We start from the raw sequence: 22,435 nt of genomic DNA, 5'->3' as shown, positions 1-22,435 counted from the left end.
CAGATTATTAGAAATGGGTTAATCGAGATGTGAGAATTAGCCAATAAGAGGCTACAGATAACGGGCCAGACGGTGTTTAAAAGAATACAGTTTTGCCGGGCGGTGGTGGTGCATACCTTTAATCCCAGCACTCAGGAGGCAGAGGCAGGCGGATCTCTGTGAGTTCGAGGCCAGCCTGGTCTAGAAGAGCTAGTTCCAGGAACCAAAAAAGCTACGGAGAAACCCTGTCTCGAAAATCAAAAAAAAAAAAAAAAAAAGAAAGAAAAGAAAAAAGAATACAGTTTTCGTGTAATTATTTCCGGTAAAGCTAGCTGGTGGCCGGGAGCTGAGCAGTGGGAAGTGGCCCGCAGCTCTCACTACAGAAGTGTGTCACTGTGGAGGCAGGCTTTGAGATCTTATATACGCTCAAGTCATGGCCAGTGCGACTGATCACTTCTTGTTGCCTGCACAAGATGTTGAAATCTCAGCTTTCCAGCACCATGTCTGCCTGCAGGCTGCCGTGTCCCACTTCAATGATACTGAACTAAACCTCTGAACTGTAAACGATCCAATTAAATGTTTTCCTTTATAAGAGTTGCCATGGTCATGGTGTCTCTTCACAGCAATAGAAACCCTAACTAAGACACAGGTGGATCTTTGTAAATTTAAAGCCAGCCTGGTCTACACACAGAGAAATTCTATCTAAAACAAACAAACAAAACAGCCTATAAATTTAATACTATTCCCTTCAAGGGCATCTGAGCTAGGCATCTCCAGTGTCTTTTATTATTTTATTTTGAGACAGTATCTTGCTGTATTTATTAGCCCAGACTGGTTTCAGCTGCCTCAGCCTTGGAGTGATGGAATTACAGGCATGTGTCACTCCAGTCTGGCTTGCGACTTTTAATAAGTAAATGGAAGTGGGAAGATGGGTGTGCAAATTGAGAAGGCAGGTCATAAGGATGCCTATGGCTGTCATTACTGTCTATCGCTTCTTCCTCCACCGGTAGGTATCTCATTACCTTTCCAACTGATATATTGATAACAGCCCTATGGAGAAACCCAGGCCTCTCGTCAATAGCTTTTAGGAGACTCTGAGAGATCCTGTAGTCAGTCCGTGTAAGCCAAGCCTTCAGATGAACAAGCTCTGAGCAACACTGAGTGCAATTGATTTAAAATTGTAAGTCACAGACAGGGGAGATGGATAAAGCACTCGCTGTGCAAGCATGAGTTCAAATCCCCAGCAGCCGTATAAAATCTGAGCAGGCCTGTCAGCTACCAATAGCTCCAGTACAAAGAACTTAGAAGAAGGAGATGGCCAAATCAGCGACCTTGGTTCAGTGAGAGAGCCTGCCTCAGTAAATAAAGAGGAAAGCCATTAAGGAATCTACCCAATGTCAACTTCAGGCCTCATATGAACACACATACACCAGGTACATACACATAACACACCATACCCATATACAATACAACTCTAAGTCAAAGCCATCCAGATAAGCCTTCCAGAATTCCTAATCTATAGAAATAGTGCAATAGAAAATGTTTGTTATTTTAATCCAGCAGGTTTAGAGAGTCATGTGTTTCATAGTAACAGATACATGAACTCTATTCCTCATGTTCCTGCTGATGTATGAGCAGAGCAGACCCCATCTTGCCTTCACATGGTACTTAAATTCTAGTGTGGCTGGTATAGCATATACAACCAAAGAAATAAAGTCAAGCAGCAATAACTCTAATGAGCACACAGCTAGCAAGTAGCTCTAGGGAGTACACAGCCACAGTTAGTGGATCTGGGAGAAACATGATGATAATAATGGCGGTAGAGGAAGCATTTTAGGTAAGGCAGCACAAACTTTCTGTTTTCAGCTTGCATTTTTAAGAGCAGACTTGATTTTAGAACAGTTTTAGATTTACAGAAAAATTGAGACTACAGTACAGAAAGTTCTCACAGACCACCCTGACACAGTTTCCCCATTACGGCATCTTTTTAGAATTATTTTATTTATTAAGCCATATTTATTTGTTGAGACAGAGTCTCACTATGTAGCTCTGGCTGGCCTAGAATTTATTGTACAGACCAGGCTGCTCTCTTTCCCAGAGATCTGCCTGCTTGTGCCTCCTGAGGATGTCCTGCTGATTATCACTCTTTAGGTTGATCTTGATCTCCTGGCTAGGGTTATGTCGAGTCATTTTTCTTTTGCTGTGATAAGACACCATGATGAGCGCAACTCATAGACAAGTCTGGGCCGATAGTTTCAGAGGATGAGTCGATCAACGATCATTAAGGTGTGGACCACGGCAGCAGGTAGGCCTGGTGCTGGAGCAGAAGATGAGAGCTTGCATCTGACACACAAGCAGGAGGCAGGTTAAGAGAGAAACACTGGGACTAGCTTGGACCTTTGAAACCTCAAAGCCCACCCACAGTGACACACCTTCTCCTACAAGGCCACACCCCCTAATCCTCCCCAAATAGCTCCATTCATTGGTGATGGAGGTGGGTCTTGTATCTTATCTGTTGATTTCATTGGTTAATAATAAAGAAACTGCCTCGGCCCTCATAGGACAGAAAATTAGGTAGGCGGAGTAAACAGAGGAGAATGCTGGGAAAAAGAAGCTGAGTGAGTGAGTCGCCATGATGCTCCCACTCCAGACAGACGCAGGTTAAGATCCTCTCTGGTAAGCCAGCTCATGGGCTACACAGAATATTAGAAATTGGTTAGAACAATATGTAAGAGCTAGCCAATAAGAAACTGGACCTAGCCGGGTCAGGCAGTGTTTGAAAGAATACAGTTTCCGTGTAATTATTTCTGGGTATAAACTAGCCATGCCGCCGCTCCTATTTCAACACATTGGGTACCGAGTTTTCAAATATATGAGCATATAGGGGTCATTTTCATTCAAACCACCACATTCTGCTCCCTGGCCCCCATAAACCTGTAGCCACACCATAATGCAAAATCTACCTTGTCCAACTTTAAAACTCCCCACAGTCTGTTTTAAAAGTCCAGCGTCTCTTCTGAGACTTAGGCAATCTCTTAACTGTAACCCCAATAAAATAAAATTACAGACTTCCAACATACAGTGGCACAAAATATACATTACCATTTCAAAATGGAAAAAGAGGGGAATAGTGAGCCAAGAAAATACTGGACCAACACAAGCCCAAAACCCAACAGGGGTAAACTCCAAATCCTGTAGCGCTAAGTCCAGTGTCAAAGGATTTGGATGTCTCTTTCCTTCCACTTTCTCAGACTGCAATGTACTTCTCTGACTTGGGATAAAATAGCCCAACATCCTACCATTCCAATGCAATCCCGACTTCACTTTAACAACTTTATCAGGTGGTCTCTCTGGAGCTCCACGCGGGATCTCTTCACACGTGTGGCCTCAGCAGTTTTCCTTAGCTGTGGAGGAAAATCCCACAACGTCTTTACTATATGTATCATGACTCTTTGTTGTTTAGTTTTGGTTTTCAAGATAGGGTTTCTCTGTATATCCCTGGCTGTCCTGAAACTTACTCTATAGACCAGGCTGGCCTCAAACTTAAAGATCTGCCTGCTGTTGCCTCCCAAGTGCTGGGATTGAAGGTGTGCTCCACCACTGCCTGGCTTGTATCCCTCATAACCCTAAAGACAGAACCATATGGCCAGTGCTGCCAAGTTGTGCTGTCTGCTTGAGATGGAACTTAGCCCCCTCCTTGAATTACATTCGCATAAGCTTTGATTTGTTGGTACTCTTTTGTTGTTGTTGTTGTTTGGTTTTGTTTTTTTTTTTTTTTTTTGAGACAGAGTTTCTCTGCAGCCTTCACTGTCCTGGAATTTGCTATATAGACCAGGCTAGCCTCAAACTCACAGAGATCCTTCTGCCTCTTCTTCCCCAGAGCTGCACTAAGTGCTGATTGCTCATGCTCCTTAAGAACAGAATGTTCCTCAGGCCTTTCCTTTTCACAGACTTCAGTGTTATCTGGGTAAGGTCTCACCCTGAGGGCACCACTCCCTTCATTCCATTCATTTTCATCGCCTTGAGCACAAGCCTTGGCTCCCTGGTTACCTTTCCTGGTGCTCTTTTTCTCCCCAAACTGTACACTTTATGTTTCATTTTGCCCTGTGTGCTCTTTTTAATTGTAGTTCTGCATAACTGGTCATTAATAATGGCATGGCACAGTCAATATTAGGCTGCCTTGAAATCTCTGCCAATGAAATTAGTGCAAAACTCTTCTATTTAGCCTCAGATTCTTGAAATAAGGGCAAAAGGCACATTCTTTGCTAAAATAGCACAAGAAAGGTCTATAACCCAGTTACTAATAGTATTCTCCTCTGAAATCTCTCAAACTGAGCCTCCGTAATCTACATTATTCTCAGCAATTCTATCTTCCAAACTTCTACTCAAATGGCCCCTTAAATCCCATCAATATTATTCAATCTCTTTCCTAGCCCTAAAGCATCCTAAAGTCTTCTATATTCCTCCCAAAACCAAGACAGTCTGACCCGTCAGAGCAATAAATATGCTACCAGTTTTCATTGTGCTAAGACACCATGAGTAGGACAACTTACAGAAGGAATTTATTGTACTTAACAGTGTTGGACCCTAGCGTCCAATTACCGAGGAGGAGTCGCCCCAAGAGACCATCTCTCATATCACAGCTGATATAAAAGCATGAGGATTTTATTAATTCTTTCATGACAGGGTCTTCCAGCAGTCAGGAGGCCAGAAGACCCTGAATGTCTGGTACAGGCTATTTTTAAAGGGAAAAACCACAAAAGGAAGGGGTGTCTGGGGGTTGTTCTTTAACTATTATGATTGGCTTATTCAAAATGGCTATTACCAATAATTGGCTGGAGAGTGGTTGCCAGATCAGATGAGGTAAAGGGAAACTTCTGAGGGTCACTTTGCCTCTTCCCAGGGACTAAGTCAAAACATCAGTAACTGAGTCAACACCTAAGGGTTATCATGCCCCTATTCAGGGAGATGGAAAGTTTCCAACATCTCAGTACGTGCATGCATAGCTCTTCTGTCCTTGGTTCCCAGGGGAGGAGGGGAAGTACTAAGAGTTGTCAGAAATGGCTTCAGAATTGTCTTAAAGTTCTACAACAGTTTCAGAGGGGGTGTTCAGGATCATCAAAGCGGGGAGCATGGCAGCAGGCAGACATGGAGCTGAGCAGTCGCTGGGCAGACATGGGGCTGGGGCAGTCGCTGGGCAGACATGGGGCTGGAGTAGTCACTGGGCAGACATGGGGCTGGAGTAGTCACTGGGCAGACATGGGGCTGGGCAGTCGCTGGGCAGACATAGGCTGGAGCAGTCACTGGGCAGACATGGGGCTGGGCAGTCGCTGGGCAGACATGGGGCTGGAGCAGTCACTGAGCAGACATGGGGCTGGGCAGTCGCTGGGCAGACATGGGGCTGGGGCAGTAGCTGGGCAGACATGGGCTGGAGCAGTCACTGGGCAGACTTGGGCTGGAGCAGTCACTGGGCAGACATGGGGCTGGGCAGTCGCTGGGTAGACATGGGGCTGGAACAGTAGCTGGATACAGCACTCTGTGGCTCTTCCATGTATGGCTCACAAAGAGAGGACAGGTGGATCTCAGTTCAAAGTTTGAGGCCAGTCTAGATGACAAAGAGAGTTCCAGGACAGCCAGGACTGTTTCACAGAGAAACCCTGCTTCAAAACAAACAAACAGACAGACAAAATATATTGTTAGTCAAAGCCCGGTGGTGGTGGCTGTGTATGCCTTTAGTCCCAGCATTTGGGAGGCACGGGCAGGTGGATCTCCAAGAGTTTGAGATCAGCCTAGTCTACAGATTTAAGTTACTAGACAGCCAGAGCTGTTACACAGAGAAACCCGGTCTCAAAAACCAAACAAACAAATAAAAGTAAGCCATGTGCCAGGATTCAGCCAGTAGAACTGCCTGCCACCAAACCTGACGAGCTTGAGCTAGATTCCTGGGACCCACACAGTGGAAGGAGAGATGCAGCTCCTTTAGGTTGTCCTCTGACTGCCACATACGGATTGTGGCACTCTTACAACCTTTCCCTCACCCACACAAAATAAATAAAAGACAATAGTCACAGCCAAGGATGGTGGAACAGTCCTGCAAGCCCAGCTACTCCAGAGCCTGAGACAATAGACAATAGAATTATAAGTTCAAAGTCTACTTGGGCTGCAGAGTTGAGGCCAAGACCAACCTGGGCACAAAGAGGGCAGAGGATGTTGCTCAATCAATCTTACAGACCTGAACAATGTGTTAAAGGCCCTAACTCCGATTCCCAATGACAGATACCCACCCCTGCCAGATCTGTCTCTGTAGACCAGGCTGACATGAACTCACAGAGACCCACCTGCCTCTGGCTCTCAAGTGCTGAGATTAAAGGTGCACGCCACGAAGAAATGAATTGTACCAGAGGTTTTCTTTTCATCAAAAAGCAAGCAAAAACAAAACAAGAAGGCCAGATGTGGTAGCATATCATCCTAGCACACTTAGAGGGAGGTTGAGGAAGGAAGATTGCCATGAGTTCAAGGCCAGCCTGGACTTAGTGAAACCCAGATGAGGGGCGCAAGTAAGGGAAATGGTTTAGTACTCAGGGACCTCATTAGGTTTGGACTATGAACCTCTCCCCACCTCCTCCCAATCCTAATTATGCACTTGACAGTTTACGAGGCACACATACCCCTCCTAAGAATGCATGCAGCAACTTGTGGGCAACCTAGGACCCCCACCTGCTTGAAGTGACACGCACGCCCTACTCCAAACAATGGAGAAAGTTTCCTCTCCCCTTGGCAACCATCAAATACGAATAGTTTCTTGTCGATCATACCCTGGTTTTATCTGGGTATAAGGAAACGAAGGGTCACCAGGCCTGAAGCAATGTGAGTCTCTGTACAATATAGCAAACTGTGCCCTGTAAGTGAAGATTTAGGAGGATCCTCTATTTACTGTCTTATGCCTATGTATAATTGGGCATGCATGTGACTAAAATCAGATGCATCATGGGAAGGAACATAACAGTTAATAACCGAAATCTGTCAATCAAAATAGAGAACAGCCCACACTATATCCCTTAGTAACCAGTCTCTCCTTCCTTGAGACCCCATAAAAGGGTCTCGCCAGAGGAACCTGCCGTCAGAGTACGTCTTTCTGAATCTGGACTGTCACTTTGCCTTTGAACACTTTTCTTTGCTACTTCGCAGTGCGCATGTGCTTATCTCTATTTCTTGAGTAGGACATCCACAACCCGGCTTTCCAGCTTGTTTTCAGTTGCTGTGATAATCACCATGGCAAAAAAGAAACTTGAGGGAGGAAAGGGCTTATTTCACCTTACACTTCCAGGTCCTCGTGCGTCATTGAGTCATTGAGGGAAGGCGGGGTAGGAGCTAAAGGTGAGCAGCTGGACGCAGGAACTGAAGCAGAGATGGGAGATGGGAGAGAAATGCTGCTTACTGGTTTGCTTTCGCTGGCATGTTCAGCCTGCTTTCTTCAACAACCCAAGACCACCTGCCCAGGGACGGCAGCAGCCACAGTAAGCTGGGCCCTCCCATACTAAACAATAGAATGCCCCCACAGCCACACCCACAGGACAGCCTGATGGAGGCAATTTGTCAGCTCAGTCTCCCTCGTCCCAGATGTCTGTGTCCTACTGACAAAAGCTATCTAGCACACTGGGAACCTCTTGACCCAGATACCCACCTCTGGTAAATGCTGCCTCCAACAGAAAAATCAACTAACCATTTTTTATAGAGATTATGAGGATAGGATTTTTTTTTTTAAAAAAAAATACTATCCTTTCCTTTTTTCCTTTTTCTTTTGTTTTGCTTTGTGTTGTTTTGAAACAAAACAAAGACTTACACTGTAGCCCAGACTGACCTCAAACTGGTGGCGTTTTTTCCTGCCTCAGTCTCCCAGGGCTTGGATTACAGGGCTACCAAACTGACTGCCATTGTTGATTTAAAGGCAATAAACCAATCAAGAAGATGATAAGCTAAGCAGTATTAGATACATCCATTACAGTCCAGTCTCTCTCTGTTGTCACAAATGTTGAAAGAATGATTGAGCCCAGTATTATGGCACGTTCCTGTCGATCCCAGTGTTTAGGAAGCTGAGACAGGAGAATTGTGAGTTTGAGGGTAGCCTTGGCTACATAATCAGTCTCAAGTCAACCTGAGCTATCTATCAAGACTCTATAAAAAAAAAAACGACGTTCTGAATTCCCTCCTAAAATCTCCCTCAAATTATTCACATGCATAGGTATCCATGTGTGTATATACAAACCATATACAACCTATCCACGTGCATGTATACAAACACATACACAACTATTTATGTGCGTGTACACAAACACATATGCAACCTATCCACGTGCATGTATACAAACACATATACAACCTGTTTCCATTTCTTTTGGTTTTTTTTAATTTTTATTTATTTAGTAAAGATTTCAGATTTTTCCCCGCCACTGCCTCCCATTTCCCTTCCCCTCCCCCAGTCAAGTCCCCCTCCCTCATTAGCCCAAAGAGCAATCAGGGTTCCCTGCCCTGTGGGAAGTCCAAGGACCACCCACCTCCATCCAGGCCTAGTAAGGTGAGCATCCAAACTGCCTAGGCTCCCACAAAGCCAATACGTGCAGTAGGATCAAAAACCCCTTGCCATTGTTCTTGAGTTCTCAGTAGTCCTCATTGTCCGCTATGTTCAGCGAGACCTGTTTTAACCCAGGCTTTTTCAGACCCAGGCCAGCTGGCCTTGGTGAGTTCCATTTCTTTTGTTTTTGAGTTTAAATATATATGTATTGCATATGTGTGTATTACAAATACATACAATACATATATTATATATAATGCTTATTTATTACTTAAGAATTTCTTTCTTTCTTTCTTTTCTTTTTGAGATAGGTTTCTCTGTATAACAGCCCTGGCTGTCCTGGAACTCACTTTGTAGATCAGGTTGGCCCTGAACTCACAGAGATCCTCCTGCTTCTGCCTCCCAGGTACTGGACTTAAAGGCGTGCACCACCACCACCACCCCACAAGAATTTCATACTGTGCACAAAACTGTACACAATTTTGATCATACCCATCCCACTACCCCTCCAACTCTCCCAGCTCCCCCAGTAGATTCCTTTCCCAACTTTATGTCATGTTTTTGCAATCCAGTCCAATTAGTGCTGCCTGTGTGCACATGAGTGTGGGCCCAGCTCACCAAGAAAAATAAGTCTCCCTCCCTCAGCAGCCATTAACTGCCAACAGTTTCTCTGCTAGAGATGGGGCCTCATGAGCCCCTCCCCCATCCTCCTTTGATTTTTTTTTTTTTTTTTTTTTTTTTTTTTTTTTTTTTTTTTTTTTTTGGTTTTTGGTTTTTGGTTTTTGGAGACAGGGTTTCTCTGTAGCTTTGGTGCCTGTCCTGGAACTAGCTCTTGTAGACCCAGGCTGGCCTCGAACTCCCAGAGATCCGCCTGCCTCTGCCTCCAGAGTACTGGGATTAAAGGCATGCGCCACCACTGCCCGGCCCCCTCCTTTGATTTTAAGGACCAGTATCTTGCTACATATCCTAGGCTGGCCTCAAACTCTTAACCCTTTTTTTCTGCTTCCACAGTGCAATGTACTCGGATTTTTCTTTGGGCTGCCAACCCACAAATATAAACAATATATAAACATATTTATATATATTAAATGGAAGTTTGGCCTTAGCTTAGGCTTGTTTTTAATTAGCTCTTATAACTTAAATTAACCCATTTCTATTTTTTTTTCCATTTTTTTTTTAAAGCCTGCAGTACCCAGTATTCCCAGGTGGTCTCCCGTCCAAGTTCTAACCAGGCCCGACCCTGCTTAGCTTCCGAGATCAGACGAGATAGGGCGAGTTCGGGGTGGTATGGCCGTAGACTAACCCATTTCTATTAATCTACATTCTGTCACATACCTGCTTCCTCCACGTCTCCTCCTGTCTCTCATGCCTGTTTTGATTCCTCCTCCTACTTCCTCTCTCTGGCCAGAAGTCCCGCCTATATCTCCTGCCTAGTTATTGGCCTTTCAGCTTTTATTACACCAATAATAGCAATACACCTTCACACAGTGTACAAATATCCACAACATTACCCCTCTTGTCAAAATAAAAAGGAAAGGTTTTAATCCTAACATAGTAGAAGTATACAAATATATAATGAAGTCTTTAAAGCAATAGTAAAGTAATATAAAAAAAATGCCATATAAAAATGGGAAATGCATAGGGTGTCTGGATCCTATATGATGATTTTGTTGACTTTGAATTTTTTAAATGCTAATGTACAAAAAAAACAATAGCTGCCGAGAGACATTGGATTATGGAGCCTGCTAAATTAAACCAACCTAAATATTTTAAGAATGTCTTAACAGTAAAAATGGAAGTCAAAAAATATGTTGCACTGGGAGAGAGATTATGCCTTTATTGCCACAAGAAACAAAAAGTTATGGCTCTCTTCAAAATTAATGAATATCAGATTTGATTGGGGGAGACCTGAAAATCTTGGCTAAAGACATGAAGAAAAAAACAAGAAAGACTACAGAACAGGTGGCATATATGCTAATCCCTCTATTATGGGAGCAGCTGTGAGACTGGCTGAGACATGACAAATCTTGTTGACTACAGACAGAGCCCTCATGACTTATTGTTACCTGCCATCCTTTCATATGGCATGGATAGAGGTTTGCTTATAGCCTTTATAATTCCAAAAGGATTTATAAAGTTGACAGATGACTGTTACCTGCTCAAACATATAAAAGAAATCATCTATAGCTGACTTGTGCTCATCGCACATTTCATACTTGTGTTAATGCAGATACATGTGTTACCTTTAAAAATTATGTTTTCACCAGATACCAATAGAGACAAGTAGCCCAGATGATCCAGCCTCTCAAAATGCCTCTACTGCAGTTTCCTCAAAATTCTACATTGTAACGTGAGGGCCTGCTTGTTGGGGTTTCTGTTCTCCCACCAGGATTTAGCAGCAGAGAGAAATCCCTGGGAAGAGACGTGGGATAAGTCAGACTTACAGAACGAAAGAAAGGTAAAAAAAAGCCTTCCGGTTTCCGTCCCCCAGCTTCTTTCCCCTATGTAACTCAGCCATTTTGGTTATGTGTCCTCTTGGCTCCCAGATGTCTCTGCTCCAGAATCCCTCTTGGTCTCATGGCTCTCTTGGCCCCTTACTCTCTGCAGCTCTTTTCTTGCCCTCTCTTGCCTGCTCCCTTCTCTTCCTCTTCTGTTCCTGGCCCCCCAGCCTGGTTCATTCTGGACCCTTCCAGATGCTTCTGTCTGTTTCTCCCTCATTTCTACAATAAAACCTTCTCAGATATGGTCATGTCCTCATTCCCATTCAGAGTTCAGAGTTCAAATCCCAAGTACCCATGTGAAAAATAGCCACAGTCATGACCCCTGGAATTGTGTGAGACTGGGAAAAGATTATCTCAAGGGCTTCCTAGCTATCTAACTCCAGATCCAGTAAAAGGTCCTATCTCTAGAAAAGAAGACGGAGGGTGATAAAATGGGACACCCAACACCTTCCTCTGACCTGAATTCATGGATATACATACCCTCATTTACACAACACACATACATACAAACACACACCCAAAAATATTCGTACAGGTAATCATTTTTATAATGCATTTTAAGCCGGGCGGTGGTGGCACATGCCTTTAATCCCAGCACTCGGGAGGCAGAGGCAGGCAGATCTCTGTGAGTTCGAGGCCAGCCTGGTCTACAAAGGGAGTTCCAGGACAGGCTCCAAAGCTACAGAGAAACCCTGTCTTGAAAAAACAAAAACAAAACAAACAAACAAAAAATAATGCATTTTAACACACTGATCTCAAACAAACAATTTTCATTCATGTATTTTTATTTTATTTTACTTTTTATTTTTGAGCAGGGTCTCCATTATGTAGCTCTGGCTGTCCTGGACCTCATTATGTAGATGAGGCTGGCCTGGAACTCAGAGATCCACCTGTCTGTATCTCCCTGGATTTAAAGGCATATACTAACCACTCTCAGCCTCACTCACATATTTTTAAATAAGATTTATTATTGTTGTTGTTATTGTTGTTGTGTGTGGTGTGTATATGTGTGTGTTGTGTGTGTTATGTATATGTTGTGTGTTGTGTGTGTAGTGTGTGTGTGTGGTATGTGTGGTGTGTGTGTATGTGTGTGTTTTGTGTGTAATATGTGAGTGGTGTGTGTGTTTTGTGTTTTGTGTGTGGTTTGTAGTATTGTATGGTGTGTGTGGTGTGTATGTGTGTGTTGTGTGTGTGATTTGTGTGTGTTGTGTGTGTGGTGTGTGTAGTATTGTGTGGTGTATGTGGTGTGTGTGGTCTGTGTGTTGTGCATGTGTTGTGTGTGTGGTGTGTGTGGTGTGTATGTGGTGCGCGTGTGTGTGGTATGTGTGTGTTGTATGTGTGTTGTGTGTGTGTGCCCATGCACATGAGCATTGTTGCCCATGGAGGCCAGAAGAGGGTACCAGTCTCCTAGAATCGCAGTTACAGGCAGTTGTGAACTGCACCATGTGGATGCTGGGGCCTGAACCCAGGTCCTCTGGAAGGGTAGCTGAGTCATCTGTTTGTTTCTACTCTTTCTTGTTGTGATCTTGCAAGTTCTGCAACTTACACAGCAACAACCACACATTAGTTTCTTTTTGTCATTTCATTTAAAGACTAATCCTTGTAAGCACCTGCATCTCCGGAAGGTTCATGGATCAAACAGCCCTTCCCATCTTGTTATTCTAGCATCTCCCTTGACAAAAAAAAAAAAAAAAAAAAAAGCCTAAAGCAATGTACAATTTTTCATCATCAAAGCAATAAAGCCAGGCCATCCGATTAACAAAAGACTCATCCCAGAGGCCCAGTTTGCCGAAGAGGCACTTACGGTAAACTCAAAATGTTTACTACTATCTTTTAAAATGTTGAAAACATTTGCCAAGACAATTTCCCTTTGTTGGTTTTGAATTCAACAGCCAGTCAAATGCTTAATATCTAACCCAAAAGGAAAATACAAAAAAAAAATCAGTACTATTTAACTCAGTGAACATTTATCAGAACTGCTTGTCAGCCACCACTTAAAATAGAAACTGAGCCTTATCAGAAACTGAACTGTTCAGGCGCTGAGGCGCCCTGTGAGAGAGAGCGAGCTGCCGGTCACATGCCTCATGAGTGAAGTCCACATCTGGAAACTGGCCTCGCGGAGCTTTCAAAGCTAAAGAAAGGAAAGGTGACATCATCCACTCAGCTGCACCTCACCAAAACCTCAGAGATCAGTTTTATTTGGGTTTGTTTTCTGGGTGTTGCAAATAGGATGGTTGCAACAGAGGTGTCAGATAGCTTCTCTCTATGACATCTTCAAGTTCAAATTTAGGACGCTGTGCTTCTCCCTTCAGAACATGTTGTACAAATTTAACAATAGACTCCTAGGCCATAAGGGTATTGTAACAGATCTAAATTGTGCCTCGGTTGCCCTTCTTCACCTCAGCTCATGCTAGGTGGAAGTCATTGTTATTATCACGATCCATTGGGAGCAAAACAACTTACCAGAGCTCGAATCTGCAAGAGAATGTCCCAAGAACAACATGGCATTGGTTTTGTGTGTGAATGTGTGCATATCTATAGGTGTATGTTTTTGTTTTGGTTTGGTTTTTTTGAGACAGAGTTCCTCTGTGTAACAGTTCTAACTATTCTGGAACTAGCTCTGTAGACCAGGCTGGCCTCGAACTCACAGAGATCCGCCTGCCTCTGCCTCCCGAGTGCTCGAATGGCTTGCACCACAACTGCTTGTCTTTGTGTGTGTGTGTGTGTGTCTGTGTGTGTGTGTTTGTTTTTGTTTATAGACAGTTTCTCTGTGTAACAGCTCTAGCTGTCCTGGAACTAGCTCTGTAGACCAGGCTGGCCTTGAATTCAGAGATTCCCCTGCCTCTACCTCCCAAGTGCTGGGATTAAAGACGTGCACCACAATCGCAAGGCTGAGTGAATGTTTTTGTATGTGCCTGTGTACACAGAAGCCAGAAGTTGGGAGCTGTCTATCTTGAAGTTTTGGGTTGTTTTGGGTTGCTTTTTGGTTTTTTAATTATTCATTTTGTTTTCTGGCAGGGTCTCTCACTAGAACCTACAGCTGATTAGGCTAGACTGGGTAGCCAATAAGTCCTCAGGATCCACCCATCTTTACCTCCCCAAGGCAGGAATTACACCACACAGGGACGTGAGTGCTGGGGCTCAAACTCGACTTTACCAAATGAGCCAGCCCCACGTTCTTGGTTTTGAGTATTCCTAGCAACGAACGTCTTTTCAGTACTATATTGTATTAGTTACTGTCCTCATTGCCAGGACAAAAATATCTGACACGACGCAATTTAAAAGAAAAAAGAATTTAATCTGGGTCACAGTCCAAGGGTAGGGAGCATCACAGAGGGGAAGTCGAGGCTGCATGAGCTGTCATTACAGAATGGAGCCAGGAAGCAGCAGTGACGAATGCCGTGCTCTACTTGCTGTCTTCTTTTCAGTCCAGGTCCAGCCTGTGGCAGGACAGCTCCTGTTGTAGAACACTATCTTACTACGTGTCACATCTGCTTCTGCTGTGGACATTTATCTGATGATGCAAAGATGCACTGCACTCCTTATGCTGCATTTGTGTAACTCTGTGAAGCTGTGATTCTTTGCCTGTCCAGAACACCTGATGGGCTAATAAAGAGCTCAACAGCCAATAGCGAGGCAGGAGAAAAGATAAGTAGGGCTGACAGGCAGAGGGAATAAATTTGGGGACAGATCTGGGAGGAAAACGATCAAGGAGCAAGAGAACAAGGAGAGGAGGATGCTAGGGGCCAGCTACCCAGCTACACAGCCAGTCACGGAGTAAGAAGTAAAGTAAGGTATATAGGATAAAGATAAAAGCCCAAAAGCAAAAGGTAGATAGGTTAAATTAAGTTAAGAAAAGCTAGCTGAAAACAAGCCAAGCTAAGATCAGGCATTTATAAAAAAAAGAATAAATCTCCATGTGTGGTTTATTTAGGAGCTGGGTGGCAGGTTTCCAAAGAGTAAAACACAAGCAATAACCTCCCACAGTTAGGGTGAGTCTTCCCACCTCCATTAACCTAATCTAAAATGTTCCTCAGACATAACTGGAGATTCATTTCCAGGCTAAGTGTTTGCTATGATTACCATTAATGAATAAAGAAACTGCTTTAGCCCTATAGCAGGGCAGAACTTAGGTAGGCAGGGAAAACTAAACTGAATGCTGGGAGAAAAGAGGTGGCATCAGAGAGAAGCCATGTAGATCAGCTAGAGCCAGATGAAACGTTACCTGGTAAGCCATAGCCAAGTGCTGATACACAGATTACTAGAAATGGGTTAAATTAAAATGTAAGAGCTAGCCAATAAGAAGTTAGAATTAATGGGCCAAGCAGTGATTTAAATAATATAGCTTCTGTGTGACCATTTCAGGGCTGAGCAGCCAGGAACCAACAAGTGGCCCTCCCCCAACAAAAAAGCTGAAGTTTGGGGTGAAAAAGTGCCTCACTGCTTAAGAGTATGTATTCCCCAGGATCCAAGTTCAAGCCCCCCATCAGACAACTCACAACTGCCTGAAATTCCAGCTCCAAGAGATCTGACTGTTATCATCCTGGCAAATGCAAACCTGGCCGTTATCATCCAGGCAAATTCAAACCTGGCCTCACCCATTGTGGACCTGCAAAGGCAGAGTGACCACCCCCTATATCTCCCCCTACTTCTGAAGAGGCAGGCTGGTCTTTGCATCTTCCTCTCCGTATTTCTCTCTTTTCCTTCCCCCACTCCCTTTATCTTAACAAAATTCTCACACAAGCTCTGCCTGCATGGTGTGTCTGTCCTTTTCTCGCAGTGGGCTCTCACCTGCTGCATGGCCCCTTAGCCCATCAAGGTCCCTCTCCCACTATTTTACAACACTGATGCCTATGGCTTCCTCAGGTGTGTGTGCACACGCACGCGCGCACACACACACACACACACACACATAAAAATAAAACAAATACTTTAAAAAAATATGGAGCTATGACTCAGAGGTTAAGAGCACTGGCTGCTCTTCCAGAGGACCTGAGTTCAATTCCCAGAAACCACATGTATTGTAATTTTTAAAAAAGCAGTGCTAGAGAGACACCACAGGACAGAGTTCATCTGGAGGGGTTCTTTATTAGGGGAAAGGGGGCATAAAAAGGGGAAGGGGGACACTGGCCTCTGGAGACAGGAACAGTAGAAGAAAAAAGAGAGACAGACTGAGACAGAAACAGAGAAAGAAAGAGAGAGAGAAATGGGAGGGGCAGGGCCATTTTAAAAGGGAACGAAGTGAATGAGCACAGGAGGTGCTCTGAGTGGCTACAACTGAGGATGTAGTCTGTCAGAGCCCCAACGGCAGGCCAGTACAGATGCCTGAATGCTAACAGCATGGCAGCTCACAACTGTCTGTAACCCCAGGATCCCACACAACCATGATCATCATGGATACCTGGCAATGCTTAAGCATCATGGGCAGCCGGTTTATGGCGGTTCTCCAGTTGTTCCTGTCCTGGGCAGTCCTAGATTCTGTGTTATTATCATACCCAGGGTTCCACAGTCCTCCTTTGCACTGTCTATCCAGTGTTTTTTGGACCTTCCTCTTCGCCTTATCCCGTGCACTCCTCCAAGCAGTGCTATCTTCGGGTATCTGCTGTCATTCATTCTCATAACATGACCCAAGTATCTCAAGCGCCACTGCCGTATCCTGTAGTTTCCTTCCTTCTGCAGTTGGAGATGTTTCTTTTTTTTAATATTTATTTATTTATTTATTATGTATACAATATTCTGTCTGTATGTGTGTCTGCAGGCCAGAAGGGTGCACCAGACCTCATTATAGACGGTTGTGAGCCACCATGTGGTTGCCGGGAATTGAACTCAGGACCTTTGGAAGAGCAGACAATGCTCTTAACCACTGAGCCATCTCTCCAGCCCCTGGAGATGTTTTTAATGTCATCATTGTGCGGCCTATCTCTTCACGGGATGCCTAGAATCCTCCTGAGACACGCCATCTCAAACACATTCAGCCACTGTTCTGAGGAGCGTTTCCTTGTCCAGGTTTCAGAGTTGTAAGGAAGACAAGTGTCTCATATAGTTTCAACTTTGTTGTCTCTATGTCTCTTGAGGACCAGAGGCTGCCTGGAATGCAGTCCTCGCTATCCCTATCAAAAGACTTATACATCTGATACATCGACTTCAGGAAGGCATTCAATAGCATTTGGAGAAAAGGATTTTGGGAAACAATGAGGTTCTAGAGGTACCCAGAGAAAATCATAAGAATACTAGAAAATGCCTATAAAGATACCTCTACATCAGTCAAAGTCTATGGAGAACTAAATGATCAGTTTAAGACAATCGTAGTTTGCAGGGATGTGTCTTCTCACCATTACTCTTTAATATATTCCTGGAATTAATAACAGCAACAGCCCTGGAGGATGAGGAGATAGCGTGCAGATAGGTGGTATGCCAATCCATAACTTGTGTTTCGCTGACGATACAGTGTTTTCTGTAATTATCAGTAAAAAAGTAAAAGGGCATAATCAAGTATTTCCAGAAGTTTGAGTTTGTTTCTGTAACACAGTTTTGTTCTGGTCTATTTTTATACGAACCATAGGGAATAAGAACTGGGAAGTGTGTCTCTGAGGACACATATTGGAGTAAGGTTTCTTCTGGATCTTTCTTTCTTTCTTTCTTTCTTTCTTTCTTTCTTTCTTTCTTTCTTTCTTTCTTTCTTTCTTCCTTTCTTTATGAGTCAACAAGGCCTTAAGTTGTTGTGAGCCAAACATTGTACTACATACTTTGGGCATGCAAAGGAAGCCAAAACCTTAATTCTGTGTGTTGTTTGAATGGAGCTGGAGCTCACCATTCAAGCTACACTAACTGGTCAGCAAGCCCCAGGATTCTCCTGCCTTCCCTTCCCCAGCTGGGGTTAGTGAAACATACCCTAATTTTTACGTAGATGCTGTGGATTAAACTCAAGTGTTCCAGGTCTTCACGCTTTGAAACAAGCACTTTAACCCCTGAGCCATATCCCCAGCCCTGTTTCTTCTTCTCTTTCCTTGCCCCTGTTGAGGAAAATCAAAAGCAAGTTAAATTATATTCTAGCATGAATATAAAACTGAGTGTGAATCTCTTCAAATAATTACTAAATTCCTGAACTCTCATATACAGTTATAAGAAAATCTCAAACTTTTGGATTTGCAGGTCAGTGTTAGAACACTTCCCTAGCATGCACAAAACCCTGGGTTCAATTCTCAGCACCAAAAAGAAAGAAAATTTCAGACTTTTATATTAATAGTTTAATAGTATTTCAACATAATATTTGTAACAGGAATCATTCCCATTAGTGTACTCATTTTTGTTTCTTTTCTAAATATTTATCCATGGTGTCACTTCTCTGCCTTTATGAATACGATACAACGCAGCTCTGTTGACTCAATAACTTAAAATTTCCTCAATATCTAGGAAGGAAAAGTCAGGCAATATAAACAAATAAAAAACTGTAAACTAACTTTAGCTGTGAGGAGTTTGGCTGACTTCTTCAAAACAGGCTAAAGAGACACCATTTACAGTAGGAGCTAATACATCAATGAATTAATGACCTTTAAAGTGTGTTGAAACCTGGCCCTTGTGAAGGATCACCAGAGAAGGTGGTTGCCACAAAGCCTAAAGACCTGAGCTCATTCCCTAGGACCCACAGGATGGAAAAAAAGAACTGATTTCACAGGTTGTCCCATGACCTCCAAATTCAGGGCTTAGCATACAGACACACACACACACAAAATATAATTGGAATTTTAAAAATTATTTGGAAATATTTTTTGTCTAGGTCTGGTGTTCCATATTTCTAATCCCAATCTATGGGAGGCAGAAGCAAATGATCTCTATGAGCTCAAGGTCAGCCAGGTCTATGCAGAGAGTTCCAGGCTAGCCCGGGATACATGATCAGACTTTGTTTCAAAAATAATAATTAATGCCAGGCAGTGGTGGCGCACGCCTTTAATCCCAGCACTCGGGAGGCTGAGGCAGGCAGATCTCTGTGAGTTCGAGACCAGCCTGGTCTACAAGAGCTAGTTCCAGGACAGGCTCCAAAACCACAGAGAAACCCTGTCTCAACCCCCCCCCAATAATAATAATAATAATAAATTAATTATATGTCTTTTTTTAACTCTAAGTTTTAGGCTAGAGTGTAGTTCATTGGTTTCAAACCATGGGTTTGAAAAACAAAATAAATAAAATATTAGTCTGAATGCCCCCAGAGTGTCAGAAGTATTGTTTATGACTAACAGTTCTTCTCAGTGCTGCCATTTAGCTGGGGTGTAGCTCAGTGGCAAACTATGTCCCTTAAAGGCTATTGGCTGAAGGAGCAGAAGGAGCTCCCACAGTATATGTGTTCAGTATGCTTAAGACCCTCAGTTTATACGGGAGCCAAGGAAGCCTTACAGGAATGTATAAAGAACCTGAATGAATGTGTATTGTTTGACACAAGCATGACCATGTCAAGAACCCAATGCCTCAGACCCATGGAAACTGCAAACCCAAGTCAGGGAGGCTCAGAGGGATGGCAAAGACTTCCTCCAGTCAGAGTTTGACAGTGTGTGAAAATACAAATGTTTATGAACAGTTGACTAGCTGTTGGGGACCAACCTCAATGAAACTCGCACACTCCAGGGTAGGAGTGTGAGGATTAAAATTACTAAGCAAAAGGAACAGAGATACACCAGAAATAAGAGAAGAAATTCAGTGAATATTGAGCCACCCACATTTATTTTCCACATGCTTATATACTTCTCTCCAAAAGGGGAGGAGGAAGGCAACAGACTTCATTAACATGACATAAGGAATAGAATAGAATTTTGTAGCCACACCTGTTGTCAATAACTTTTCCACATCTCTTGTCAGTGTGTTGTAACTTTGAAAGAGCAAGAATAAGCTCAAACTCTCTGACCTTTAGTCAAGGTGCTACAGACTCACATCTGTGGGCTCTGACAACCAGTGCATGCAAATCTATCAACTGCACCTCAAGACTATTGACCTTCAGAGAGTAGCCAACCCCTGTGCTGTTCATCAAATAGAGCCACTAAGGTTGTTGCAATAGTAGGCGTGGCTCCTTAACCCTGCACAGATCACCTTCCCCAGCTTTTCTGTTCTTTGCTCATTCTCTTAACATCCTAGTCATGAGCCCAAGGACCACAAAGACCCAAACTCTTCAGTGGTTTTGACGGATCCTTCCTCTGTAGAGGTACACCTGTTCTGTGACGTCCACAGGTTTGTAGAATAACATTTCAAATTTTGTATTTGCTCCTGCTTCACTTTGTTGCTGTCTCCTCTAAACTACCCACTGGGAGCAGCTTAGTGTGTACCTTTACAGTCCATCCTCTCTCTCTTATCTCTCTCCTCTGTGTATTTTACTTTTCCGTTTTTTCTTCTGTTTTTAAACAACGTGAAACTTCTAGGAAATGTGTAAATATAGTAAATATTTTTGAAAGAATTCTTCTTTCAAAAATCATTACAGTTTTCTCTTCCGGTCGCAGGCGCTTCGGGAGCCGCCGATTACCGTCCAGCCATGGCCAAATCCAAGAACCACACCACACACAACCAGTCCCGGAAATGGCACAGAAATGGCATCAAGAAACCCCGGTCACAAAGATATGAATCTCTCAAGGGGGTTGACCCCAAGTTCCTGAGGAACATGCGCTTTGCCAAGAAGCACAACAAGAAAGGCCTGAAGAAGATGCAGGCAAATAATGCAAAGGCCATGAGTGCACGTGCGGAGGCCATCAAGGCCCTGGTGAAGCCCCAGGTGGTGAAGCCCAAGGTGCCAAAGGGTCCCACCCGCAAACTCACTCGTCTGGCTTTAATTGCTCACCCCAAGCTTGGGAAGCGGATTAGAAGCTACATGGCCAGGGGTCATAGGCTCCAAAAAACAAAGCCCAAGGTTCAAGCCAAGGCAGAGGCCTCAGCTGCAGCTCAGGCTCCTAAAGGTGCCCAGGCCCCTGTGAAGGCCCCATAAAAAAGGTCGCAGTTTGCCAATGTGAAGACAGATGGACTGGTGTGAACACCTACACAGTATTTGCAGATGTTCAGGACCTTATGCTGTTTTTACAAATAAACTTGAGGCAAGTTCTGTTAAAAAAAATCATTACAGAGTAAGAAGTTGGGGTTAGAGAGTTGACTCAGTGGGTGGGAGTTTTCTGCATGAACAGAAGGACCTGAGCACTGCCATGTTAGTCTGTCATCCTAGCCCTGTAAGGTTAGGGACAGGAGAATCGGTGGGTTTGCTGGTTGTCAACCTCATTCCAGGCTGAGTGGGAGATCTTGTCTCCAGAGAATAAAACAGAAAGTAATAGAGCAGGATGCCTGAGGGTCTCTGGCCTTCTCACATTCAAGCACACATGCATATCACACACACACACACACACACACACACACACACAGAGAGAGAGAGAGAGAGAGAGAGAGAGAGAGAGAGAGAGAGAGAATGATGTGAGAAATCTTTCTGTATATGTGTTGCTTCTATTGGTTAATTAATAAAGCTGTTTTGGCTAATCATTTAGCAGAGTAAAGCAAGGTGGAAATTCCAAACAAAGATAGAGAGAGAGTAGGCTGAGTCAAAGGAGACGTCATGTAGCTGCCAAAGGAAAAAGACCTGGAACCTTTCTGATAAGCCACAGCCTCGTGGTGATACACAGATTAAAGAAATGGGTTAATTTAAGATGTAAGAAAACTAAGCTAATAGGCCATACAGTGTTGTAATTAATATAGTTTCTGTGTATTTATTTGAGTCTGGGTGGCCAGAAATGAAGGAACAGTCTCTGTCTACAGAGTAAAATGCTAACATAATGTTCTTTTACCAGCTACTCCAATGCTTAGGTATATATTTCTACAAACAAGCCTTAAAACCATCAAATGAAGGCCAGTAAAATGACTCAGCAGGCAAAGACATATGCCAGCAAGCCTGAGACCTGAGTTCAATCCCTGGAGCCCACGTGATAGAGAGAGCTGACTCCTACAAGTCATCCTCTGGCCTCCACATGCTTCTACACACAAATAGACACATAAACAAACAAATGAACCAAGTGTAATAAAAAATAGCATAAAACATCAAACAAGGAGGCTATTGTTGGTTCCTTGCCCCCATTTAACCCATAGAACCCATCAGTTGTCTTGACTGCTTGGCAGTCAAGGATGACTGCCAGAGGATCCGTTTCCACTAGGTGTTTTTAGCCATGTTTTATCCACGTTTATGTTTTTATGTTGTCCTGCTCTATGAGGTTTCTGATTCCACATGTATGAACAGAGGTACTTTTCACAGACTCCAGGACCCAGCTTCCCAGAGTCCATTCTATATATAGCCTGTGACATCCCCCGAACCCATTTAGGCATATAACCTAGTCTGAGTGGGGCAGAGGCACACCCTACACTGGGGTGTGGA

The 22,435-nt window shown here is 43.7% G+C and overlaps 1 pseudogene; it reads right to left on the bottom strand.

Moving 5' to 3' along the window:
• Window positions 1-9,731: 9,731 nt before the first annotated feature.
• On the bottom strand, window positions 9,732-9,850 carry LOC126504730 (uncharacterized; annotated as a pseudogene).
• Window positions 9,851-22,435: the final 12,585 nt, after the last annotated feature.

This window comes from Alexandromys fortis, unplaced genomic scaffold (genome assembly GCF_014885135.2).
Source record: "Alexandromys fortis isolate MF-2015 unplaced genomic scaffold, M_Fortis_MF-2015_v1.1 scaffold_12, whole genome shotgun sequence".
Taxonomy (NCBI): domain Eukaryota; kingdom Metazoa; phylum Chordata; class Mammalia; order Rodentia; family Cricetidae; genus Alexandromys; species Alexandromys fortis.
This window is presented reverse-complemented; position numbering and strand designations above follow the sequence as displayed.